The sequence below is a fragment of the Globicephala melas genome, chromosome 16 (assembly GCF_963455315.2).
Source record: "Globicephala melas chromosome 16, mGloMel1.2, whole genome shotgun sequence".
Lineage (NCBI taxonomy): Eukaryota > Metazoa > Chordata > Mammalia > Artiodactyla > Delphinidae > Globicephala > Globicephala melas.
This window is the reverse complement of record NC_083329.1, coordinates 52,816,392-52,841,530: the sequence shown is the minus strand read 5'-3', so window position 1 is coordinate 52,841,530 and position 25,139 is coordinate 52,816,392. Positions and strand designations below refer to the sequence as shown.

Genomic DNA, 25,139 nt, shown 5'->3' with positions numbered 1-25,139 from the left:
AGAAGGAGAAACCAAGGATGCCTTGGCTTGGGAAGTTGCGTAGATAGTGGTCTCATTCAGTGAGATAGAGATTTTGGAGACTAGGAGCTTTGTGTGGGAAAGTGATGTGTTCAGTATAGAATGCAATTAGTTCGAGGTACCTTTAAGATACCAAAATTGAAGTGCCAGTTGGTAAGTTGATTTATATCAGTTGAGCTCCAGAAATAGAGTTTTAACTTGGGGATAGGATTTAGGAGTCATCAGCATATAGATATAACTTTTCCATCTACATAGTATGACAGTTATATAATCGTCTTCCAGGAGAAAATATACTTGAAATATATGAACCCATGAGCGTTTTTAATCAACATTCAGAGATTCTTCTTTAAATGGACTAGGTAAGCAGACTATTTCAATACTAATGGAGCCTGAGTAGGGTCGACCCATCTTTTTTCATCATTCAGATGTGGATTTATATAAGGGAAGGGATAAATTGTCACACAAACTGAAAATTCATTCAAACAGATGAAGTCACACGTGCCAAGAGAGAAATCTTCATCTCCTCCACCAAAAATCCTCCTTTTTATCACAATTCAGCAATCTGAGAGAAAACAGGGCTTAACAAGCAAGTCATTGTTCAGATACTGAGGGAGCAAAGTTGGGTTGATATTTTAATTTGAGTCCTACAATCCAAATAGCATTTCTTGACACTGTGCTGATTCTTAACAGCCAGTGCTCAGCTCATATTTCATTTTAGATCAGTTGCTCTGGAGGACCCATTTAATATGTAACCCCCAAATTGCTCTCCTAAAAATCTGAATTTGTAGACTTCAGAGGCTCTCATCTCTACCACTCTCTCTCATCCCTCACCTCCACCTTGTTCATGCCACCTGTTTAATCGTTAAAACTTGTTTAGTGGTATTAAGACATTTAAAATGTATTAGCCCTTAAGAAGTAAACATGTATTTTTGTTGATATTTCATAGGAAAAGAATTATAAATATCTAATAATTATATGAAAACCTGCGTACATTTATGATAAAGGCAATCTGAACCAAAAAAAAGCAATTTGATTTGTCCACCGATTATGTTGGCACAAATTAACAAAGTTTCAGAATACCCACCACTGAGTGGAAGGATTCTGAAAATTACATATACTGTTGAAAGCAGTATATAATTTATAGAGCCCCATTTAAAGGGCAATTTGACCATATCAATTGAAACTTTAGATGAATATTCTCTTTGATTCACACATCTTAGAAATTATCCTATGTTTATTAACATGTGTGGAAATATATACATCATCTATGTAATATGGGAAAAATTTAACTTCCATGTGCCTCATTTTCCTCATTTGTAAAAGCATAGTAATAATATTAACTACCTCGTAAAGTTGGAGTGTGGATTAGGCTAGTTATTGCACGTAATTGTACATAAATTACTTAGAACAGTGACTGGCACAGTGATAATAATAATGATAATAACATTAACAATACTACTGGTACTTCTAGTATTAGTTGTATCTATTGCAACATTATAATACTGAAAAACAACCACTGAAACATTAATTTTTATCAGTAGGATACCAGTCAAATTAATTATGATATATTCATTCAGTGGCATATTCTATGTGTGTACTGAAATAAAAGGTTTCAATAATACATTATTAAGTGAACAAAGGGAAATGCAGAACAGTGCATAACCTAAGTTTGCATTTATGTGAAAAAGAAAGGATATATGTTATATATGAGGACATATAACTGTTGATGGGAGTTATTGATGGAGATGGAATACAAGAAATTCTTTAAACTACTTGCATTCATAAGTCCTTTGTTATTTTTATAATGATAAAAGCACTGTCATATTAAATATAAGCAGGAAATATTTACTGATATGGAAAACCACTCTCAATATATTCCTACACTTGATCTTAGCCAAAAGGCCGAGAAGCGATTCAATATATTCCTAAGTGAAAATAACAGACTACAACAGTAAATATTTATTCATTCTACTATTCATGTATACATACATACATATAATTTGGAAAGCTATATGCCAGCATATAAACACTAATTAATTCTGTATAGTGGCATTCTTGGAAGTTCTATTTCTCTGGTCTGCTTTATTTCTACAAATTTTTAAAATAAAATAACAATTATTTTGACATGAGGCAAACAATTATTAAAGATACTTGCATACATGTATATATAGAAAAATATTAGTATGCATTCTGTCTTAAGTATAAAAGTACTATTTAAGTCTTTATGATTTTCTGTATCTTCTATAAAATTTCATTAATATTTAAATTATAAACTGGCATATTCTGGGTTTAATTTCAGCCTTGAAAATTCTAGCTATGTGAAACTAGTCTATTTAAATATTTTTTTCTGAGCCTTTGTTTGCTTCTCTGCAAAACCTGAGGACAAAATTAAAAACAAATACACAAATCATTTGACAATTTTGTCAACTCATTACAAATGTTAGTTGCTGATGTTATTATAAACTTACATGAGAGCATCATTTTCAGTGATGGTTGAAAATATTTCATAAGTTAGAAAACAAAACAAAGATCCTGCTCACTTAATTATTCATTGCATAGCTGGTCATAATCAGAAGGTACGCCTGCTCCACCAATTCCCTCTGCCATCCTTCTGGCAACACTTAGAGGGCTTTAACTACCTCATCAAGTGGTTATGTTTCACTTTTCACACTCAGCAGGGTCTAAAACCTAAGAAACGATCAACTTAATTTTTTTTTACTTATTTATTTTTTATACAGTAGGTTTTTATTAGTTATCTATTTTATACATATTACTGTATACATGTCAATGCCAATCTTCCAATTCATCCCACTACCACCCCACCTCACCCGCTTTCCCCCCTTGGTGTCCATACATTTGTTCTCTACATCTGTGTCTCTATTTCTGCTTTGCAAACTGGTTCATCTGTAACATTTCTCTAGATTCCACATATATGTGTTAATATACGATGTTTTTCTCTTTCTTACTTCTTTCTGTATGACAGTCTCTAGGTCCATTCACGTCTCTACAAATGACCCAATTTCGTTCCTTTTTATGGCTGAGTAATATTCCATTGTATATATGTACCACATCTGCTTTATCCATTCATCTGTCGATGGGCATTTAGGTTGCTTCCATGACCTGGCTATTGTAAATAGTGCTGCAATGAACACTGGGGTGCATGTGTCCTTTTGAATTATGGTTTTCTCTGAGTATATGCCCCACAGTGGGATTGCTGGGTCACATACTGGTTCTATTTTTAGCTTTTTAAGGAACCTCCATACTGTTCTCCATAGTGGCTGTATCAATTTACATTCCCACCAACAGTGCAAGAGGGTTCCTTTTTCTCCACACCCCCTACAGCATTTGTTGTTTGTAGATTTTCTGATGATGCCCATTCTAACCAGTGTGAGGTGATATCTCACGGTAGTTTTGATTTGCATTTCTCTAATAATCAGTGATGTTGAGCAGCTTTTCATGTGCCTCTTGGCCATCTGTAGGTCTTCTCTGGAGAAATGTCTATTTAGGTCTTCTTCCATTTTTTGATTGGGTTGTTTGTTTGTTTTTATATTGAGCTGCATGAGCTGTCTATATATTTTGGAGATTAATCCTTTGTCCGTTGATTCATTTGCAAATATTTTCTCCCATTCTGAGGGTTGTCTTTTCATCTTGTTTATAGTCTCCTTTGCTGTGCAAAAGCTTTGAAGTTTCATTAGGTCCCATTTGTTTATTTTTGTTTTTATTTCCATTACTCTAGAAGGTGAGTCAAAAAAGATCTTGCTGTGATTTATGTCAAAGGGTGTTCTTCCTATGTTTTCCTCTAAGAGTTTTATAGTGTCCGGTCTCATATATATATCTTTAATCCATTTTGAGTTTATTAATCCATTTTGAGTTTATTAATGTGTATGGTGTCAGGGAGTGTTCTAATTCTTTCACATGTAGCTGTCCAGTTTTCTCAGCACCACTTATTGAAGAGGCTGTCTTTTCTCCATTGTATATCCTTGCCTCCTTTGTCATAGATTAGTTGACCATAGGTGCATGGGTTTATCTCTGGGCTTTCTATTCTGTTCAACTGATCTATATTTCTCTTTTTGTGCCAGTACCAAATTGTCTTGATTACTGTAGATTTGTAGTATAGTCTGAAGTCAGGAAGTCTGATTCCTCCAGCTCCATTTTTTCCCCTCAATATTGCATTGGCTATTCGGGTTCTTTTGTGTCTCCATACAAATTTTAAGATTTTTTGTTCTAATTCTGTAAAAAATGCCGTTGGTAATTTGATAGGGATTGCACTGAATGTGTAGATTGCTTTGGGTAGTAGAGTCATTTTCACAATGTTGATTCTTCCAATCCAAGAACATGGTATATCTCTCGATCTGTTTGTGTAATCTTTGATTTCTTTCATCAGTGTCTTAAAGTTTTCTGAGTACAGGTCTTTTACCTCCCTAGGTTAATTCCTAAGTATTTTATTCTTTTTGCTGCAATGGTGAATGGCATTGTTTCCTTAATTTCTCTCTCGGATTTTTCGTTGTTAGTGTATAGGATTACAAGAGGTTTCTGTGCATTAACTTTGTATCCTGCAACTTTACCAAATTCGTTGATTAGCTCTAATAGTTTTCTGGTGGCATCTTTAAGATTATCTATGTATAGCATCATGTCATCTGCAAACAGTGACAGTTTTATTCCTTCTTTTCCAATTTGGATTCCTTTTATTTCTTTTTCTTCTCTGATTGCCATGGCTAGGACTTTCAAAACTATGTTGAATAATAGTGGCAAGAGTAGACATCCTTGTCTTGTTCCTGATCTTAGAGGAAATGCTTTCAGTTTTTCACTACTGAGAATGATGTTTGCTGTGGGTTTGTTGTATATGGCCTTTATTATGTTGAGGTAGGTTCCCTCTATGCCTACTTTCTGGAGAGTTTTTACCATAAATTGGTGTTGAATTTTGTGAAAAGCTTTTTCTGCATCTGTTGACATGATTATATGGTTTTTATTCTTCAATTTGTTAATATGGTGTATCACATTGATTGATTTGTGTATATTGAAGAATCCTTACATCCCTGGGATAAATCCTACTTGATCATGGTGTATGATCCTTTTAATGTGTGGTTGGATTTTGTTTGCTAGTATTTTGTTAAGGATTTTTGCATCTATGTTCATCAGTGATATTGGCCTGTAGTTTACTTTTTTTGTGACATTTTTGTCTGGTTTTGGTATCAGGGTAATGGCCTCGTAGAATGAGTTTGGGAGTGTTCCTTCCTCTGCAATTTTTTAGAAGAGTTTGAGAAGGATGGGTATTAGCTCTTCTCTAAATGTTTGATAGAATTCACCTGTGAAGCCATCTGGTCCTGGACTTTTGTTTGTTGGAAGATTTTTAATCACAGTTTCAATTTCATTACTTGTGATTGGTCTGTTCATACTTTCTATTTCTTCCTGGTTCAGTCTTGGAAGGTTGTACCTTTCTAAGAATTTCTCCATTTCTTCCAGTTCGTCCATTTTATTTGCATAGAGCTGCTTGTAGTAGTCTCTTAGGATGCTTTGTATTTCCGTGGTGTCTGTTGTAACTTCTCTGTTTTCATTTCTAATTTTATTGATTTGAGTCCTCTCCCTCTTTTTCTTGATTAGTCTGGCTAAAGGTTTATCAATTTTGTTTATCCTCTCAAAGAACCAGCTTTTAGTTTTATTGATCTTTGCTATTGTTTTCTTTGTTTCTATTTCATTTATTTCTGCTCTGATCTTTATGATTTCTTTCCTTCTGCTAACTTTGGGTTTTGTTTGTTCTTCTTTCTCTAGTTCCTTTAGGTGTAAGGTTAGATTGTTTATTTGAGATTTTTCTTGTTTCTTGAGGTAGGCTTCTATAGCTATGAACGTCCCTCTTAGAACTGCTTCTGCTGCATCCTGTAGGTTTTGGTTTGGCGTGTTTTCATTGTCATTTGTCTCTAGGTATTTTTTGATTTCCTTTTTGATTTCTTCAGTGATCTCTTGGTTATTTAGTAATGTAGTGTTTAGCATCCATGTGTTTGTGTTTTTTACTTTTTTTTTTTTTGCCTGTAATTCATTTCTAATCTCTAGCGTTGTGGTCAGAAAAGATGCTTGATATGATTTCAATTTTCTTAAATTTACTAAGGTTTGATTTGTGACCCAAGATGTGATCTATCCTGGAGAATGTTCCGTGCGCACTTGAGAAGAAAGTGTAATCTGCTGTTTTTGGATGGAATGTCCTATAAATATCAATTATATCTATCTGGTCTATTGTGTCATTTAAAGCTTCTGTTTCCTTATTTATTTTCATTTTGGATGATCTGTCCATTGGTGTAAGTGAGGTGTTAAAGTCCCCCACTAGCACTGTGTTACTGTCGATTTCCTCTTTTATAGCTGTTAGCTGTTGCCTTATGTATTGAGGTGCTCCTATGTTGGGTGCATATATATTTATAATTGTTATATCTTCTTCTTGGATTGATCCCTTGATCATTATGTAGTGTCCTTTCTTGTCTCTTGTAACGTTCTTTATTTTAAAGTCTATTTTATCTGATATGAGTATTGCTACTGCAGCTTTCTTTTGATTTCCATCCCCTCACTTTCAGTCTGTATGTGTCCCTAGGTCTGAAGTGGGTCTCTTGTAGACAGCATATATGTGGGTCTTGTTTTTGTATCCATTCAGCGAGCCTGTGTCTTTTGGCTGGAGCATTTAATCCATTCATGTTTTAGGTAATTTTTAATATGTATGTTCCTATTACCATTTTCTTAATTGTTTTGGGTTTGTTTTTGTAGGTCATTTTCTTCTCTTTTGTTTCCCACTTAGAGAAGTTCCTTTAGCATTAGCTGTATAGCTGGTTTGGTGGTGCTGAATTCTCTTAGCTTTTGTTTGTCTGTAAAGCTTTGGATGTTTCCGTTGAATCTGAATGAGATCCTTGCCGGGTAATCTTGGTTGTAGGTTCTTCCCTTTCATTACTTTATATATATCATGCCACTCCCTTCTGGTTTGTAGAGTTTCTGCTGAGAAATCAGCTGTTAATCTTATGGGAATTCCCTCATATGTCGTTTGTTGTTTTTCCTTGTTGCTTTTAATAATTTTTCTTTGTCTATTTGTCAGTTTGATTACCATGTGTCTCAGCATGTTTCCTCTTGGGTTTATCCTGCCTGGGATTCTCTGTGCTTCCTAGATTTGGGTGGCTATTTCCTTTCCAATGTTAGGGAAGTTTTCGACTATAATCTCTTCAAATATTTTCTTGGGTCCTTTCTCTCTCTATTCTCCTTCTGGAACCCCTATAATGCGAACGTTGGTGTGTTTAATGTTTTCCCAGAGGTCTCTTATAGTGTCTTCATTTCTTTTCATTCTTTATTCTGTTCTGTGGCAGTGAATTACACCATTCTGTCTTCCAGGTCACTTATCCGTTCTTCTGCCTCAGTTATTCTGCTATTGATTCCTTCTAGTGTATTTTTCATTTCAGTTATTGTATTGTTCATCTCTGTTTGTTTGTTCTTTAATTCTTCTAGGTCTTTGTTAGACATTTTTTGTATCTTCTCAATCTTTGCTTCCATTCTTTTCCCAAGGTCCTCGATCATCTTCACTGTCATTATTCTGAATTCTTTTCCTGGAAGGTTGCCTACCTCCATTTAGTTGTTTTTCTGGTATTTGATCTTGTTCCTTCATCTGGTACATAGTCCTCTACCTTTTCATTTTGTCTATCTTTCTCTGAATGTGGTTTTCGTTCCACAGGCTGCAGGATTGTAGTTCTTCTTGCTTCTGCTGTCTGCCAACTTAATTTTATCTGAATTAAGTGGAATAAGCTTTACTAATCATTAGTTTTACCTAAAATAAATGTTTTTGTGGCTATTATAATTTTTTCTTAATTTGGGGAAACATTTGACATTTTTTCATGTTTCTTGAGCTCTTCTGCATTCTCCTACTTATAAGGACATTTCTCCTTCATTACCACAATGTATTGAACAGTTTTGCTGTGACTATTATTTTTCTGATACAAATAATGCTTTAAATAATATCCATGTAGATTTTGGCTAACTTATACCTGATATCCTCAAGTTTGGCTCCTTTCCTTTTGTTTCCTTTTTGATCATGCCTCTGTGAAACTAAATTCTCTTTTATCTAGGAAAGGTTTACTAGATCCTTTCATGATTTAGGTATAGTTAGATAATCAGAATTGAAATTTTAGCATTTATGTTTTCTCAGTGTTTGCCTTCTTTTACAGGATACTTAAGGTTCTGAAAAGCATCCCTGCGTTTAAGAAGCCCTTAGTGCCTTCATACAGTTGGTGACTTTCAAGTACTAACTGACACGCTCTATAAATCACAGGATGCCAAGATCACCAGATGAGACACCTAAAGAGAGACATCAAAAGTTGTCTCTTTCAAAGGAGCTCCCATACACTGTTTGTTGGGAGTGCAAATTGGTGTAACATTTCTGGAGAACAATCTGCCAGTTATTACAAAATTTTTAAATGCACCTACACTTTGAACCAGTAAACCCATTTTTTAGAATATCACGTGGCATGTTAGCCAAAATATGCATGAATATTATTGAAAGCATTATTTGTATCAGCAAAACAACAGACATAACAAAACCGTTCAATATATTGTGGTAATAAAGGAGAAATATCCTTATTCTTAGGAGACACATGTTGAAGAGCTTAGGAAGAACAGAAAAGTGACAAAATGTCATTTTGTAAAAGCTAGTTAGATGAATATTTAAGTGTTGTTAAAGAAAAAACATTCAACGATACTTGTTAAAGATGGTAGGGCAGACTTTATTCAGGACCATCCTGATAGATATAGGGACCACTGCAGTGGGATTTTACAGAGGGGTAGAGAGATTGGGCTCAAGTCCAACTTCAAATACTACATAGGCAAGTGAGAATTTATAGCCAACAAGCAGGGTCGGGGTCAGTGAATGGAAAATTACCAGGAGGAAACATCAAGGGTAAGGGGGGTTACGGCCAGACCCATCTAACAGGATTGTTGCTGAAGACAGGCCAAGGTGATGAGACATCACTTGGGGGAAGGTAGAGGATAAGGAACCTGATCAGATATCAAGATATTGAGGTTGGGGTGTTCTCCCTAAAACTAGATTTTACAAGAAGTACACAGATAGGTGCAGGAGAAGTTTCAGGAGCCTGTCTAAAGTTTGATCAAGCAAAAGGTCTTTGTCAGTGTTGACCATACTATTTTTATTTTTCTCCATGTTGAAAACTTTAATAGTAAAAAGCTAGAAAAGAGGTACATTGGTAAGACATTGAGTCAATAAATTATGGTCTAGCTATACAATGGTATATTATGTAGTTGTCAAACAAAAGAAGGTAGATCTGTTTGTGCTGGTGTGGATCTAAATATTAGATATAATTTCAAGTAAAAATGGTAATTGGCTGAAAAGTGTTCATAGTATGATCCATGTAGAGGATTTGAAAAGTTCCTTTAAAATAAGACTCTGGGGCTTTGAAGGAACAGCTTGCAGAAGGCAAACACTCCTACTGAGATCAGTGAGAAGCAATATGAAATAGCAACAGCACATGCTTGGAGGCATCAGAGAGCCACCAAAACAATCAGGATTCAAGGTCCAAGATCTCAGAGAGAAGAAAACCTTGGAGGAGTGAGGTGACATTTGTACCTGCTTTTTTTTCCTCGGGACATTTGACTTATTCTTGGTTCCGAGCAAGTAGTTAAGAATTCAGGTACAGAGCAAGACAAAGTTTGTAGCTAAGAGAGAGAAAATTCAGCAGAACCCATAGCAATCTCACATGGCCAAAGAGACAAAAATGGAAGTTGAGTGATACCAAGAGAGCCAGGCCGTTGGGTGGAGCAAGATATTGGTAGAAAGGGAGGTATGGAAAAGTAAGATCAACATGTAACCAGTTTTGTCCTTGAGGCATGTGCCAAATTCTTAAACTACACAGGGCAGGAATGTGAAATGGTAGCCAGAAAGCTCATAAAATTCAGAGTAGAGTTTTCTACCATTTCATGGTAGCAAGAAGACAAAAACTGTATTTCAGAATCCACTTAAAGGAGGGGCTTTGTAAAACCTCTGAGAAAGCTACAGTCTAGGGGTAGAGGTGAAACAGAGAAAATAAAACTTCATAAAGACTGAAACTCAAATTAGGTCAACCCAGTCCCTGATTGGATGAAGGTGATCTGCCCACACTCTGTCTACCAGAGGTAGAGTAAAGCTAAGGGAAGATAATACCTTCTGGGGCCTCTACAGTCTATCATGTGAAATGTCCAACAATTAATAAAAATTATCAAGCATTCCAATAAGTAGGACCAAGGAAAAAAAAGACAATTAATAAAACACAGATGATCCAGATATTGGAATTATCACAAATAGACTTTAAAATAGCTGTGATCATTAGTTTCAAGAAAATAGTGGAGAATATCATTAAAACATGAAAATTTAATTATCAAAAAATAAAAATAACATTAAAAATTCAATAGATGAGTTTAATAGAAGATTGCACATAGTAGAAAAAAGAATCAATAAACTGGTTAATGGGAGATATCCTGGCTGAAACTCAGAGAGCAAAAAGGGTAGAAAATTAAGAAGAGTGTCAGATACATGTGAGATACGGTGAGGAAGTCTAATATATGTGTAATTGGAGTCCCAAAGATGAAGGAAACAAAGAACAGGGCAGAAGGACTAATTGAGGAAATAATGACTGGCATTTTCTAAAAATGTAAAAAAAACAAACAAAAACCCAAAAAACCTTGCTAGGGATTCAACAATGCTTAGAAATTAAAGCATGAAAAATACCAAGAAAAGGATACATAGCTGCATTAAACTAACAAACATATGTAGAGAGTTGCACCCACCAATGAGATAATGCATATAGTTTCCATGAGCCTACGGAACATTTACCAAAACTGACTGTATATTGGGCTATATAGTGAGACTTGCCAGGGGTGATGGTGAGTGGTGCCATTCCAGTTCCCACCCCTTGATTCCTGGACACATGAACTCTGGTTATGGGAGAAAAGCACTTATATTAGAAGCTGATTTAGGGCACTACTAGCACTAGAAGTAGTTAATTCAGCAGGATTTGGCAGTTTCTGTTTAAGGTCTTTGTATATAGATGGTGCTTTCCTTTTGATCATGAGCAAGGTTGTTCCTGATTTTTTCACTGTTTGTTTTTTAATTCCCAGGGTAAACAATCTTTCCATTTCTTTTATTTCTTTATAGGCCTTGCTCTTCTAACTTCGCAGCATTTGATGTTGTTCCAGTCTTTCTAAACAAGAAAAAATGGCACTGGTTGGATCGGGAATCAAACTATTAGCATTGAAACACCAGTTCTAGAATTTATTAATTGTATGGCCTCAATAAAGTAACTTAATTTCCTTATGTCTCAGTTTTCTCACCTGTCCTGTGAGGGAAAAAAAATGTTTACTTCATGAGGTTGCTGTGAAGATTAAGTGAATTTAAAATGTAAAGCACACAGAACAGTACCTGGCACATCGATGTGCTGGTGGAATACTTGTCATTCTTCACTCCATTTGATAACCTATATTTTTATTTAAATTATACTTTGGGAATACCTTCCCATGTCTGCTCTTAAAGTTTTAAGTAATAAGAGGGCCCTCTGATCTCCAGAAATTTCCCCATTCCTATTGTAGGAACATTTAAAATTGGTTGATGAAGAAGATCAAATGCTGGGCTTATGACCCAATTTTTTTCCTAGATGTTATTTTTGTTTAGTTTAGTTTAGTTTTGTTTCTATGCTCTCTCTCTATATGCCTTCTTTGTATTTTGGTCCATTTCTTTGTATTTTGGTTCATTTATTTACTTTCATGGGTTTTCCTGTTTTTCATTCTACTTTCTTTTCTCAGAATTCATCTTAACTTCCTCTGAGTGATTAGGTGACTTTAGACCCAGTTTATTATTGTTAAATTTATGATTTTTGTAATGCTCCATTTTTGTTCCTTCAATTCACAAATTATTTGCGCAAAGATGTTCACTTTCTACCCATAGTTATAGCTACTTTTACACTTAAATTTATGTTTCCCTGCTTCCCGTGTGCACTCTAGTTCTTTTAGGCCAAGACGTTTCACCTACTTGTACTTTTATTTTAATTTATCTCTCAGTTAGTATAACTTTTTAAAGGGAAGAATACTAGTAGAATATTTATTTCCCCTTTTATATATAAAAATGTATTCTTGTCGTCTTAAAAGTAACCAAAGTATAGCAACGCAATATAGTTGACTATTGAATATCTGAGTTGTAGTTTTTTCTTCAAACCTCTATAATTACTTTTGTTCCATTTCTCTTCTGCATTTGATTTTTCTTTGTCTCCCTAAATGACTTAGGAAGCTGGTATCAAATTAATACTGAATGATGGGGGGAGTATATCTTTCGATGTACGTGCTGCAGCCGCTCAGAAAGCATCATCATTCCCGGGTGACAGAGAACTCAGCCTGCACAACTTTGAAGAATGTGCAATAATATATGCATTCCCTGCATCCATCTGCCTGTGATCTTTTGGTTTCTTGCCTCTAGTTACACTGTTCAAAGTCACTTACAGTCATCTCTGATCCTTATTCTCTGCCTGCACTCATCATTAGGTCCTCTTGAGCAATGGAATAGAAATTCTTATTTTCTCTCACATATGCTCCTGGAAGATAAACAACTCAATTGTGCATAATAAAGGAAATTTCTAAGTAAAAAAAAAGCCCTCCACCTAGCAGCAAATATTGCAATCACCCCATTTGTCCTATGGAAATGTGAGGTTCAGAGAGGTTAATTCCTTGCCCCAGGATAGGATGTGGCAGAACCACTACATGATATGGGAAAGGAACAGAAAGCTTCTCAGGGAAGGAAGGGCAGGAGCCCACACAGGAGCCAGGAGAGAACTCGATAGGATCAGAGACCAGTGCTGAGACAGCCTGATCTGAGCATTCAGACTGGTTATGGGGGAGGCTCAGACCTTGGCTGGGCACACAAGCCAGCCAGGATCAGAGCAGGGGTGGGGGCATCTTGCCTGGAGGACTGCGAGGACTGAGCCACCAGGTGGATTGTTCTGTGGGGCCAGGGCCTGCACCTGCTGGGGTCGCTGACTGCCTTGACCATCAAGTATGATGCTAACTGGGGGATTTTCATAGGCTCCCTTTATCAGGGTGAGAGTTTTTCTCTAGTCCTAGTTTACTGTTTTTTTTTTTTTTTTTATCACGGGAGTGTGTTGGAAATTGTCAAATATTTTTCTGTATTTATGAGATGATTATGTGGTTTTTGTCCTAAATTTTATTGATATGGTATAGTACATTAATTGATCTCCGAAAGTTAAACTAATCTTGCATTTGCATTCCTGGAATAAATCTCATTTGGCCATGGTGTACAATTCTTTTTTTGTGTTTTGCTGAACTTTATTTACAGGGTAATACTGGCTTCATGAAACTCTTTTTTGAAAGAGTTTGCAAAAATTTGTATTAATTCTTTATATGTTTGGCAGAATTGACCAGTGAAGTCATCTGCGCCTGGGTTTTTCTATGTGGGTTGAATCTCTTTCAATCTCTTTCCTTGTAATTGGTCTATCCAAAAAGAAGGTTTTCCTTCTCTTTCCAGTGTTTTAATTTGAAAGGTTAGGTTATTGATTTGATATCATCTTTTTTTTAAATATAGGAATTTACAGTTATAAAATTTCCTCTAATTTCTGAGTTAGTTGCATCCAATACATTTAGGTATGTTGTGTCCTCATTTTCATTCAGGTCCAAGTAATTTCTAATTTTCCTTGTGAATCTTTTTTGACCAATTGATTGTTTGGGAGTTTTTTTTTTTTTAATGTTACTATGTATGACATTATCAAATTTCTTTTTGTTACTGTTTTCCAATCTTATTCCATTGTTGTCAAAGAGTATACTTTATATGTTTTTGATCTTTTTAAATTTACGAACGGTTAATTTGTGGTCTAGTATAACAGGTATCTGGGAGAACATTCCAAATGTACTTGAGAAGAATGTAAACTCTGCTGTCATTGGGTGGAGTGCTCTGTAGGTATTTATTAGGTCTAGTTGGTTTACAGTTTGCGCAGGTCCTATTTTCTTGTTAATCTTTTGTCCACTTGTTCTATTCATTATTGAAAGTAGATGCTCAACTTTCTAACTATTATTGTTGAATCGTCTATTTCTCCTTTCAATTCTGTCAGTTTTTGCTTCATGTATTTTGGTGCTCTATTGTTAGGTGCATATGCATTTTTTTTCCACCACAGCACAGGCTCTGCTCTTTACTGAGAAGTGAGTGATCTTACTTGCCTAAGCCTCCATTTCCTCATCTGTAACATGGGAAACTTAATGGAAATTCCAGCGGATGATATTTTCTGTCCTCTTATGCCAACCTGGCTGGATCAACAGCTGGAGCTTTGGCTTCTGAAGGAGGGGGCTTTTCTTAGACCCCTGTGTCCCAAGTCAATTTGTACATATTCTTGAAAACATTATAGAGGTAGCTCTCTCAACCTTGGGCAAACGAGGCAAGCCCAGATCTCTGATTAGGGTAAACAGATTTAGCAAATAAAAATATAGAATGTTACTTAAATTTGAATCATTTCTAATGGCATATGCACTTTGAAATAAAGTAAAAATATTACATTGGCATATTAATCTAAATAATCAAGTTAAAAATTGTTCATCTCAAATAAATGATAAATTTCTAAGTTGTATAACACTTTCTTTAATTACATTTCCTTGATGATCTGACTTTAATAGTTCTTTGTTTTGCAGAATTTGTTTATAAAATTCCTTGCAATTATAGCCTATGTTCCATTTATATTGTAACACAGCTTCTTTAGTTATCACATACAATTTATTTCATTCTTTTGTCCATTCAATATTCATTAATGAGAAAATATACTCAACATTAGCCTTATGAGCCAGCCACTGAATACTCACAGTCATAAAGGTTTCTACTCTGAGAAAGCTCTTCATGTTAGATGTGTTGAAGTCTATAATGCCATATTTCATGGCATAACTTGGTTTTACATTTTTTCAGGATCATGTTGTATCTCTGGGTTAATGGCTTTTAAAAATATTTTTCACTGAAAAAAAGAGCATTTTTCTCTTCTTCTTCTTCAATACTATGCATTGTGAATCCACTTGTTCCCATGTTGGAACAGTATTTAGTAACATCCATGTAAAATAACTGAATTCTTCAAGAGATAAAATCCATTTGAAAAGATAGGGCAAATGCAGTAATAATTATCCTCTTCAAATAAGAATTTCTTTTCCTGTTCATATGTAATGTTATGCCTAGTAAGAAAAACCTTGACACTTAAATAAATTTTTCATCAATCTTTCTTTAACCCATTCAGCATATTCCTTTAAGCAATGGAGTACTTCAATAACACTGTCTTCTTTCAATTTGCATGATGCTTTTGCTAAAGAGATCTTGAGAACTATGAATAAGAAATAAGCAGGCTTCACTCAATGAAATTATTTAGAAAGTCCATAAGAATGTTTTGGGCCATCAGAATTGAAGTATGGTTTAGTATGGTTTCAGTGCTTCAAATAAACTGAGGATTCTCTCAACTGGATTTGTTAATGAGAACCAACAGGTGTTTGAATTTGGGAGAACTGAAGAATACTAAATACAAGCAAAACACAAAAACCCTTTAATTGTTCAGCTCGCACAGTGCTGAAGTAAGAACAATTTTATGGCTGCTGCTTGAAAGTCAACAGAAAGGACACAGATATGGTTTGAGTAACATTATGCAGAATATGGACAGGACAGTAAACACCTCCCACAGAATCAGTCAGGCCTAGCTTCAACTTTGAATAAAATTGTTTGCATCTTTACCCCAAATTTGTATTTTTATTACTTCCATCAAAAAGAGTACAATTAAAAAAAACCTCCTAATTAAATAAGATTTTTCTACAAATATCTGCTTTTGTTTCTGAAGTCTCATCTGGAAGGAATTTTACTTATAAGTCAGCTTTTCCTATGAGAAAAATATTGCACAGGCAATGGAAAAAAATATTTTTTTCATTGTGATTACTCGCAATCATGGCTCTACCATAAAAAAGGTGAGACATTTAGATCATTGATAATCTCTGTAATAGTAAAAGGAGCTGTTACATTTTTTATATTGCAGCAGATTTTGTCCTGGCACTTGAAAATTTACTTGCAATTTTGGAATCCGAATATACTTATGGTAGCAGTATGTTCAAACAGTCATTTGAGCTGAAAGACTGATAATGATATACAGCATGGGAAGCCATTACAATTTCTACCGTAATTATCTTCATCTGAATTTCTCTTAAAAAATTCGTTGTTTTATCACTGCCTTTGGTAGTAGTTGAGGAAATCATACATCTCTTATACTTAGCTGTCACTATATGCTGGCTTATAACCGACTTTCAGTTTTCCTCACTGAATAACAATTGCATACTATTCAAAGAACTATAAAATGACATTTCTCTCATTTAATAAATGATCATTGTTCAGAAGGTTCATCACAAAATTTACACCTGTGTTTTGGGTTCAAATACACACAAATAAAGAATAGGTGATAACAATCACTCAGAACTGAAAAGATTGCTAATCTCATTTCTTCTATAGTATTATCTCTCACTCATAAATCCAAATTTATATCTGACAGTTAACAGAGGTTGATGCTGAAAGGATTGAAAATTTGTGAACAAAAAATTAGGCAACTGATGCTAAACAAGGTGAACTTCCTGATCATCCGCAAGGGACAGCTGTACTAGTCAGGCATAAACTTCCTTAACAAAGCGAGAGCTGATTTTATAGAAGGTTTCGGGAAGCCTGGTGTTCAGGGATTGATTGGTTGATTTTCAGAAGCAAGAGTGTTTAGGGGTTGATGGATTTCCACCTGTGTTAGTGTGGTCACTGGATTAAGGCTGCTGTTGACAGCCTGGCTTTTAGGAGTGTGGCCACTGGGGTGAGGCACTTGGTGACTGGTTGCTGTCTAGAAGTGTGGAACTGTCTTTGATCGGCTGTCTTTCAGAAACTAGTTACCAGGAGTGAGGCTATGGCTGATAGGTTGACTTCAGAGCGTGTGTACTGCTCCCAAGTTCTCTCTAATAGCAGTTGCTTATTATGACTTGGTCCTTTGGTCAGAGAAGAATCTTGTCCTTTCTTGAAAAACAAGTATTTTTAATTCTCTACCTCTCTCCCTTCCATCTCCCACAACCCCCTTTTTGGTTGTCCCTTAGCCAAACCTGCAAGAGAGGCATTAGGGGATTGTTCAGATCTTTATTTGTAGAGGTATGATTTTTCGCTAGTCTTGGTATTTAAGTGATTTAAGGGCCAAAATCTCTGGCAGAAAAGTATCTAATTTTTGAATTCTTGTAATTTATTGAAAAAAAAATCTGATGACAGGATATGTAGGGCATCTGACAAAGTCAATATAGGTGGCAGGACTGTCCTATACAAGGTCTGTTCTGTATGTACAGAATGCTTGTCCTCATTATCTTTGATGGCTGAGAGCAGAATTGTGTTTTCCTGAGAGCACTCTCCACCCCAACCTTGGTCTCTGAGGTCATCACACATTGAGATTGCCCTCCTGCTTTCCTCTAGCCAGGGCAGGCTGACCTGACCCCCAGGCCTGGGAGCAGAGCACCCCCCTCTATCTTCCAGGTGCCTGTGACCTGAGAGCTTCTCTACCAGGCATGCGTGGCATTTAAATTTCAACCCTAATTATGGAAGACTTCTCAAGTGTGTGTTCTAGACCTGTGAACTCATATATTCCGGGTTGATCTGAAATAAACAGACTGCCATATATTTCTCCAGCAAAGATGAGTTTACTCGGGATCAGCAGATAATTGCCATACATATACGTGGCACTTTCCTATTTTCTTCTTTATTTCAAATAACAAGTTAAACTACACCTTGGCATCTTTGGTACAGGCACCAGGCTCCTTTGGGGGATGCACACACCATCAACTCTACTTTTCAGTGCTCTTGACTGATTTTTCAGTAACATAAAGATATGCCAGGGAGGTGGATCCAATTTTCTGTGGTCTCCCACATCACCAAATACAATTCTTCCAAGTTGGATGGTATCTGCTTATTCTCTGTGATATAGCTCCACATTTTTTTTTTTCTAAAAGGAAGTTGTTTCCTTAGCTTTTGTTGCAGCTATGATTTCCCTTGTCTTTTATCTAGGAAACTACTTCTCACAACACTTCTCACATGTGAGTGGGATCTTTCCCTCAATTTAGGTTTGTTGACCATTTCTTTCATATTTTTTTCTATTCATCTGAGGATTTTAGAAGGCATCAGAGACAGCTCAGATTCCATGTTCTCAGACCTATCAAATCCATAAGGCTCTATTGGTATTTAATGTTACTACAAACCTGAATACATGTTATTTGAAAAAGATACAGTTTGTCTGAAACTTTGTAACTTTCCTTTATGTTACTTTTGCTATTTCCTGTACTTCCTCTCAGTATTGACTTTAAAAACATTTTTTAATGTCTTTTTTTCCCCCAGAAATGAGTGTAATTGTGTCCCACTATATAGTCTGGTTTAGAGGGAGACCTCTGCCCCCACTTCCTGCCCGGGTGCTAGAGTAGCACATAAGGTAGTCTGCAGCAGAAAGAAAAGCTGGAGCGTGGGCAGCAGGTGAAGGAAAAGCGGCTGTCCTGAGTCTGCCATGTGCTGTCAGGTTTAACTGTGGACACGTCTGTGATAGTGGTTTAGACAAGGGACAGGCAAACATTTTCTGTAAAGGGTCAGATAGTAAGTTTGCTGGACTTTGCAGGCTATTTGGTCTCTGGTACAACTATACAACTCTGCCATTGTTTCACAAAAGCAGCCATAAATAGGACATAAAATTGGGCATGGCTGTGTATCAGTAGACATTTAATCACAAAGAGTTGGTGAGCCAGTTTGACGCATGGACCACAGGTTGCTGACCCTCGATTTAAATAATAATCTTTGAATTATGACTATTTAGTAATTAGTAAAAATAGAAACAGTGTTTGAATATTAAAAAGCTCCAGAAAGCAAATATTAAATTCATTACTTACTTTTGGATAGGTTAGATTAGTACAATGAGAATAGGGATTATACACACATGATATATATATACAAACACACACACACACACACACACACACATAGTTCCCCCCATTCCAAACATCCAGCTTCAAGCCCTTTGCCTGGTGTATACTGGGAACTCAATAAGTTTTTGGTTTTACAAATGAGTAAATAAATGACATTACGAATCCACTCTTCTCTGTGGCTCACATTATTTGGAATTATTATTGATATATCTTTCTTGCTTTTCCCTTATCTACATTTAATTTGTTGGTCCCCTTGACACTCAAAAAACTTTCTTCTAAGACACACACATACACGTAGACTTTATTTCTATCCCATCCTTTACATCTGCTTTACATTTGCTCTTACCGAAGTCTGTCCTCTAGTCTCCTTCAACCTTTCTCTTGTCCCCCACCTCAGTTGCTCCAATACCATTCCATCCCTAAACCTCGCTGTACATTTGGCTGCAGGAATTTTCCTAAATTACTGCTACACAGATGGAGAACAAACTTCTTTCAATTTTCAAAAATCTTGGACTTATTTTTAGTTTTCTACCTCTCTAACCAAATACTTATTGGGCATTGTCTACAACGCATGAAATGCCATCCATTCTACTCTCATGCATCAAATGCCAATATTGTGCTTTTGAGACCCAGAAAATAGATAGACCATGAAACCCTCAGATATTTTTCACTTTTATTGTCTATCCTTCCCATCTTTTATGATATCAGATCTCTCTCCATGGGCCACTTTAGTCCAAAGAGATTGTTTAATCACATACGCTTTCTTTCTGTCTACTTTGACAGCAGAATAAGCTCTACATGGCTCCTTCCTGACTTGCTTAGCTTTCTGGAGAGGAATATTTACTGTCTTTACTATCTTATACCCTTAGTGACATAACCACTCGTGCAGTCTTGCCTCTTCCACCAGTAAGGAAAATTCCTCAGCTCCAAGATTTCAGGTGGTAACCTGGCAACAAGCTCTTGGTTGATCACTCCACATAGAAAATGTTCTACTCTCACAGAATTACCTGAAATCCCATGAAAGCTGGCCTCTCCAAGGCAGATCCCAATGTTCCCAGTTAGGTCTGGGACCTCTCAGACTCTAGTGCAAAAGACATCATCATCAGCATCTGCCTAGGGTGTATATAGATGAATATAGGATTATTATATTATATATATTATTATATTATATTATATAATTATATATATAATATATATTATATATATAATAATATATTATATATATTAATATATATATTATATATACATAGAATGAATATAGAAAAAGAATCAATATAGGATTCTTTTTCCAGCAAATCTGGGCAGCCTCTGGTTCTCCAAAATTGTCCCAAATGACCTCAATATGATTACTCTTGAAGACCCTTAGAGTTTCCGGTTCAAAACATGGATCAACCTTTAGGGAAGCCACTTCACACTCAGCACAGTATATATGATTGGCTGGACATGTCAACTGGTAAAAATTTGGAAATCAAGGTTGGTCCTTGAAGGTGTGTACATGCTCTTCCAAGGGCACAGGGTAACTCCATAAAAATACCACTTCCTGTTCACTAGGGGGAGCACTCTGACTGTCCAAGAATCCCTACTCAGCCTCTGTGTGGCTCTTCCATCACTACAAAGACATCCATGCAAAGATCTACCTGGCCACTCCCAGCACAAGTCCCCAGTTGCAACACAGGTAGGACCCCAGCTGTCATATTTTAGGGAGTTTCTCAAGCTTCTTTAGAAGACATACTGTTTTCTGCTAAGCTCTTGGAGGTCCAAAATATGAATAATTGTACCCTGGCCTCCTGACTGAAATTACCACTTGGTGACAACCCTCTGCTTCAGGATACTCAGCTATGGTTCTTCCCGGAGATCTTGCTGACAATGTAGATGTGTGAAGTGCAGCTCTAGAGTGTCTGAATCAGTCTTTGGGAGGTGTTCTAACAATCTCTCAGCTGGTTCTGATGGAGGAAGTTGAGATCATGCATTTAGAAATGCTGGGCTGTGGAAAAGACTGATTCAGAGGCTCTGAATAGTGAAAGATGGTGCCTTTGGTGATGAAGAGGCAGGTGCAGGTGCAGGTAGGGTGTCTCTGGAGCTCTACTGACTAGGTAAATCCCATCTATCATCCTCTTGGCATCTTTAGAAGCAGACAGTATTAAAAAAAAGATACAAGTAGCTTTTTCTTTCCTCATTCCAGGTCTGAAGGAATAGCTGCACCCAGCCTCAACAGGTCAGGGTGAGTGGTCCTGGGTGGCACTGACCCTGTACAAGGAAGAGGTCCAGGGACCTCGGGATGAGTTGAATTTTTTCCTGTTTCAGAGTATGGCTCTTGTAGGTAGTTGGGACTTCAGAGGGTAGAAGTGAGACACTTTAGAACACAGAAAAAAAGGAGCACAAGGATAGGTGGGGCTCCATGAGAGCATAGAGAAGCTTGTATTAGAAAACTGTAGTGATGGCTTCCTTTGGTTTAGAAAAGCAGAATATTTTTTTCTCACTACAAATCACCAAGCTTGTTTGGCCTGACCATTTTATTCATTGGCTAGTCTTTCTGTATATGGGTTATAGATTTAGCTGCTTGAACAAAATATAGGAAGCCATGAAATGATAGTGTATCTGAAGATTATCTACAATGCTTGCAGTAATGTGTAAACAGGCAATTTGATCCAGGTCTGGGCCAGAATTAGCATGTTTTATACCCAGAGTGCTGGGTAAACTGCAGCGGGAAGGAGGAAGGAGAAGAGTGAAAATATAGAACTAGAACCCCTTCACAAGAGTCAGATGAGCAAAAGGGGAATAGACCCAGGGCATATGCTTGGAGGAAGTCTGGTCACTGGGCAAAGCCTCCCGTCCGAAAACAGCCCAAGTTGAGTATTAGGAAGTCTTATTTCAGGAGAATGGAGTGTCCTGGGTAAAAAAACAAATCTAGACATATGGCTTAAATAACAGTCAGGAAATTGGCATCCAGGAAGTTACTAATATGGACTGCTGCAGTATGGCTGAGGGTCAATGTGGTTCATGTGTGTAAACTAGGGCATGGCATATGCACTGTTAGCTAGGCTGGGCCAGGGGGAATAATGCAGAAGGGTTTGGGTTAGGTTTGATTCTGTAGACTGGGCAGGAGACCTGAAAAGGGTGGGTGCAAACCTGGGGATGAGACAAAACACTCAAGTCATGCCCATCGGTTTTGTAACTGAATCCGTTTCTCTAACGCATGTTGACAATGAACTCTCTTCCCCCTCCCACTCCAGTTTTAACTGTTCCCATCTTCTGCTTGTTCATAATTTTGTCTGCCCTAGAGTATTCCAAAGAGCCCCTGGAATCCATACTTCTTGTCTTGTTAATCATCTTAAAGTTCATAGCTGCTGAAAACAAAATCTTCACTGATATACGACCTGGTTTAATTTCACTTTCAGCCTCTGTCATGTTGCAGTTCACTAGCTTACTATAAATCTCATAAAAATTGCTTGTAATCTTTTACCAGCTGCCGCTCTCCACTCATTCAATACTGACTTGGGGGAGTTCACTTTTCCACTCAGTGTTTGTAAGCGGCAGCCCATTAAATAGACTCAATTTAGAGTTCACCTTGTTCCTCTTTTGTTTCTCTAATGGATAGAAAAGCCATATATATATGTCTAGGGGGAATACATGGGATTTGAAATTCCAGTCTCCTGAGCTGAGAGCTAAAGCATTACCCAACCCATGTGTAAATTTTCCCATCATACTGCAGATCTTTTAGGACAGTTTCTTTCCTGAGGGGCCTGAAGGTTATCTTTTGAGGAGATGACTGAAGGAAATCATGTTTGGATGATGGTAAACCTTTTTATTTCTCTCATTGGAGCTCAGTGGCCCATATTTGCAATTTTTTACTGGGAAGTCAAATGTGTTGTTTGACATGAGCTTGTTGATAATCTGTGCAGGTTAGAAGAGAGGTTGGGTATGTGAGTAAATGCCTGTAGGTTACATGGTTCATTATTTCATTTAACTGAGTAGTTTTACTGAATATCTGCTATATTCCAGGATTTAGTTAGGCATAAGAAATTCAAATATTAATAAGAGAAAATGTGTCTTGGGTGTGGAATATTTATTGTGAGCCTCTAAACACCAGCTATATCCCAGTTACAAACATGCCATTCATTTCTTCTTTTTATTATTTATGTATTTATTTATTGAAGTGTAGTTGACTTATAGTATTATACTAGTTTCAGGTGTATAACATAGTGAGTCGATATTTTTAATAGATTATACTCCATTTAAAGTTATTATAAAATATTGGCTATATTCCATGTGCTGTACAATATATCCTTGTAGCTTATTTATTTTATGCATAGTAGTTTGTACATCATAATCCCCTACCCCTATCTGGCCCCTCCCCTATTCCATCTCCCCACCTGTAATCACTAGTTTGTTTTCTATATCTGTGAGTCTGTTTCTTTTTTGCTATATTCACTAGTTTATTTTTAAGACTTCACATGTAAGTTATATCATACCGTATTTGTCTTTCTCTGTCTGCCTTATTTCACTAAGCATAATGCCCTCCAGGTCCATCTATGTTGTTGCAAATGGCAGAATTTCCTTCTTTTTTAAGACTAATATTCTATTGTATAAATATATATATATATATATGCCACATATTCTTTATCCATTCACCTGTAGATGGACATAGGTTGCTTCCTTATCTTGGCTACTGTAAATAATGCTGCTATGGGGCTTCCCTGGTGGCGCAGTGGTTGAGAGTTCGCCTGCCGATGCAGGGGACACGGGTTCGTGCCCCGGTCCGGGAAGATCCCACATGCCGCGGAGCGGCTGGGCCCGTGAGCCATGGCCACTGAGCCTGCGCGTCCGGAGCCTGTGCTCCACAACGGGAGAGGCCACAACAGTGAGAGGCCCGCGTACCGCAAAAAAAAAAAAAAAAAAAAGTGTTCTGTCTATGTTTTCCTCTAAGAGTTTTATAGTGTCTAGCCTTACATATATGTCTTTAATCCATCTTGAGTTTATTTTTGTGTACGGTGTGAGGGAGTGCTCTAATTTCATTCTTCTACATGTAGCTGTCCAGTTTTCCCAGTGCCACTTATTGAAAAGCTAATCAATGAATTGGTAAAGTCACAGGATACAAAATTAATACACAGAAATCTCTTGCATTCCTATACACTAATGATGAAAGATCAGAAAGAGAAATTAAGGAAAGGATCTCATTTAGCATCACAACAAAAAGAATAAAATACCTAGGAATAAACCTACCTAAGGAGGCAAAAGAACTGTACACAGAAAACTGTAAGATAATGATGAAAGAAATCAAAGACGACACAAACAGATGGAGAGATATACCATGTTCTTGGACTGGAAGAATCAATATTGTGAAAATGACTATACTACCCAAAGCAATCTACAGATTCAATGCAATCCCTATGAAATTACCAATGGCATTTTTCACAGACCTAGAACAAAAAATTTTTACAATTTGTATGGAAACACAAAAGACCTCGAATAGCAAAAGCAATCTTAAGAAATAAAACGGAGCTGGAGGAATCAGGCTCCCTGACTTCAGACTATACTACAGGGCTACAGTAATCAAGACTGTATGGTACTGGCACAAAAACAGAAATATAGATCAATGGAACAAGATGGAAAGCCCAGAGATAAACCCACACACCTATGGTCACCTAATCTATAACAAAGGAAGCCAGAATATACAATGGATCAAAGACTTCTATTTGTCAGTGTTTTTTCTTCCATTGCTGTTGTCAATTATTGTATAAAATTCTATCCAAATTGTTAGATATTCTGTGCTTATGGTCTCTAATATATCTCCCCTTGGGGAGATTAAATTCTTTTCTTATTTTTTAAGATTGCTAATACTGTATTATTGTATTAATAGGAAGTATCCTCTGTTCCTATATAATTATGAGTTAAAGGGAATTTGGACTAAAAGAAAAACTAATACCAACTTCTCAGAAAGAATCACATTGGCTGATTTTGCAACTCAGGCACTTGTCTTTTGCTTTTTATTTTCTCCCTGGTAGCTCAGTTTGTTTTTTAATTTAAAAAATAAGGGAGCCTTTACCTATGCTCTGCCTTTCTAAAGTGGCAAGTGTGCAAAATCAATATCCAAAATAGGAACAAAAATTGTGGGAATTTTTATGTCCAGG

General features: G+C 36.5%; 1 pseudogene; it reads right to left on the bottom strand.

The window, feature by feature from the left end:
• Positions 1-1,756: 1,756 nt before the first annotated feature.
• LOC115856492 (U2 spliceosomal RNA) lies at positions 1,757-1,932 on the bottom strand (annotated as a pseudogene).
• Between the last annotated feature and the right edge of the window lie 23,207 nt (positions 1,933-25,139).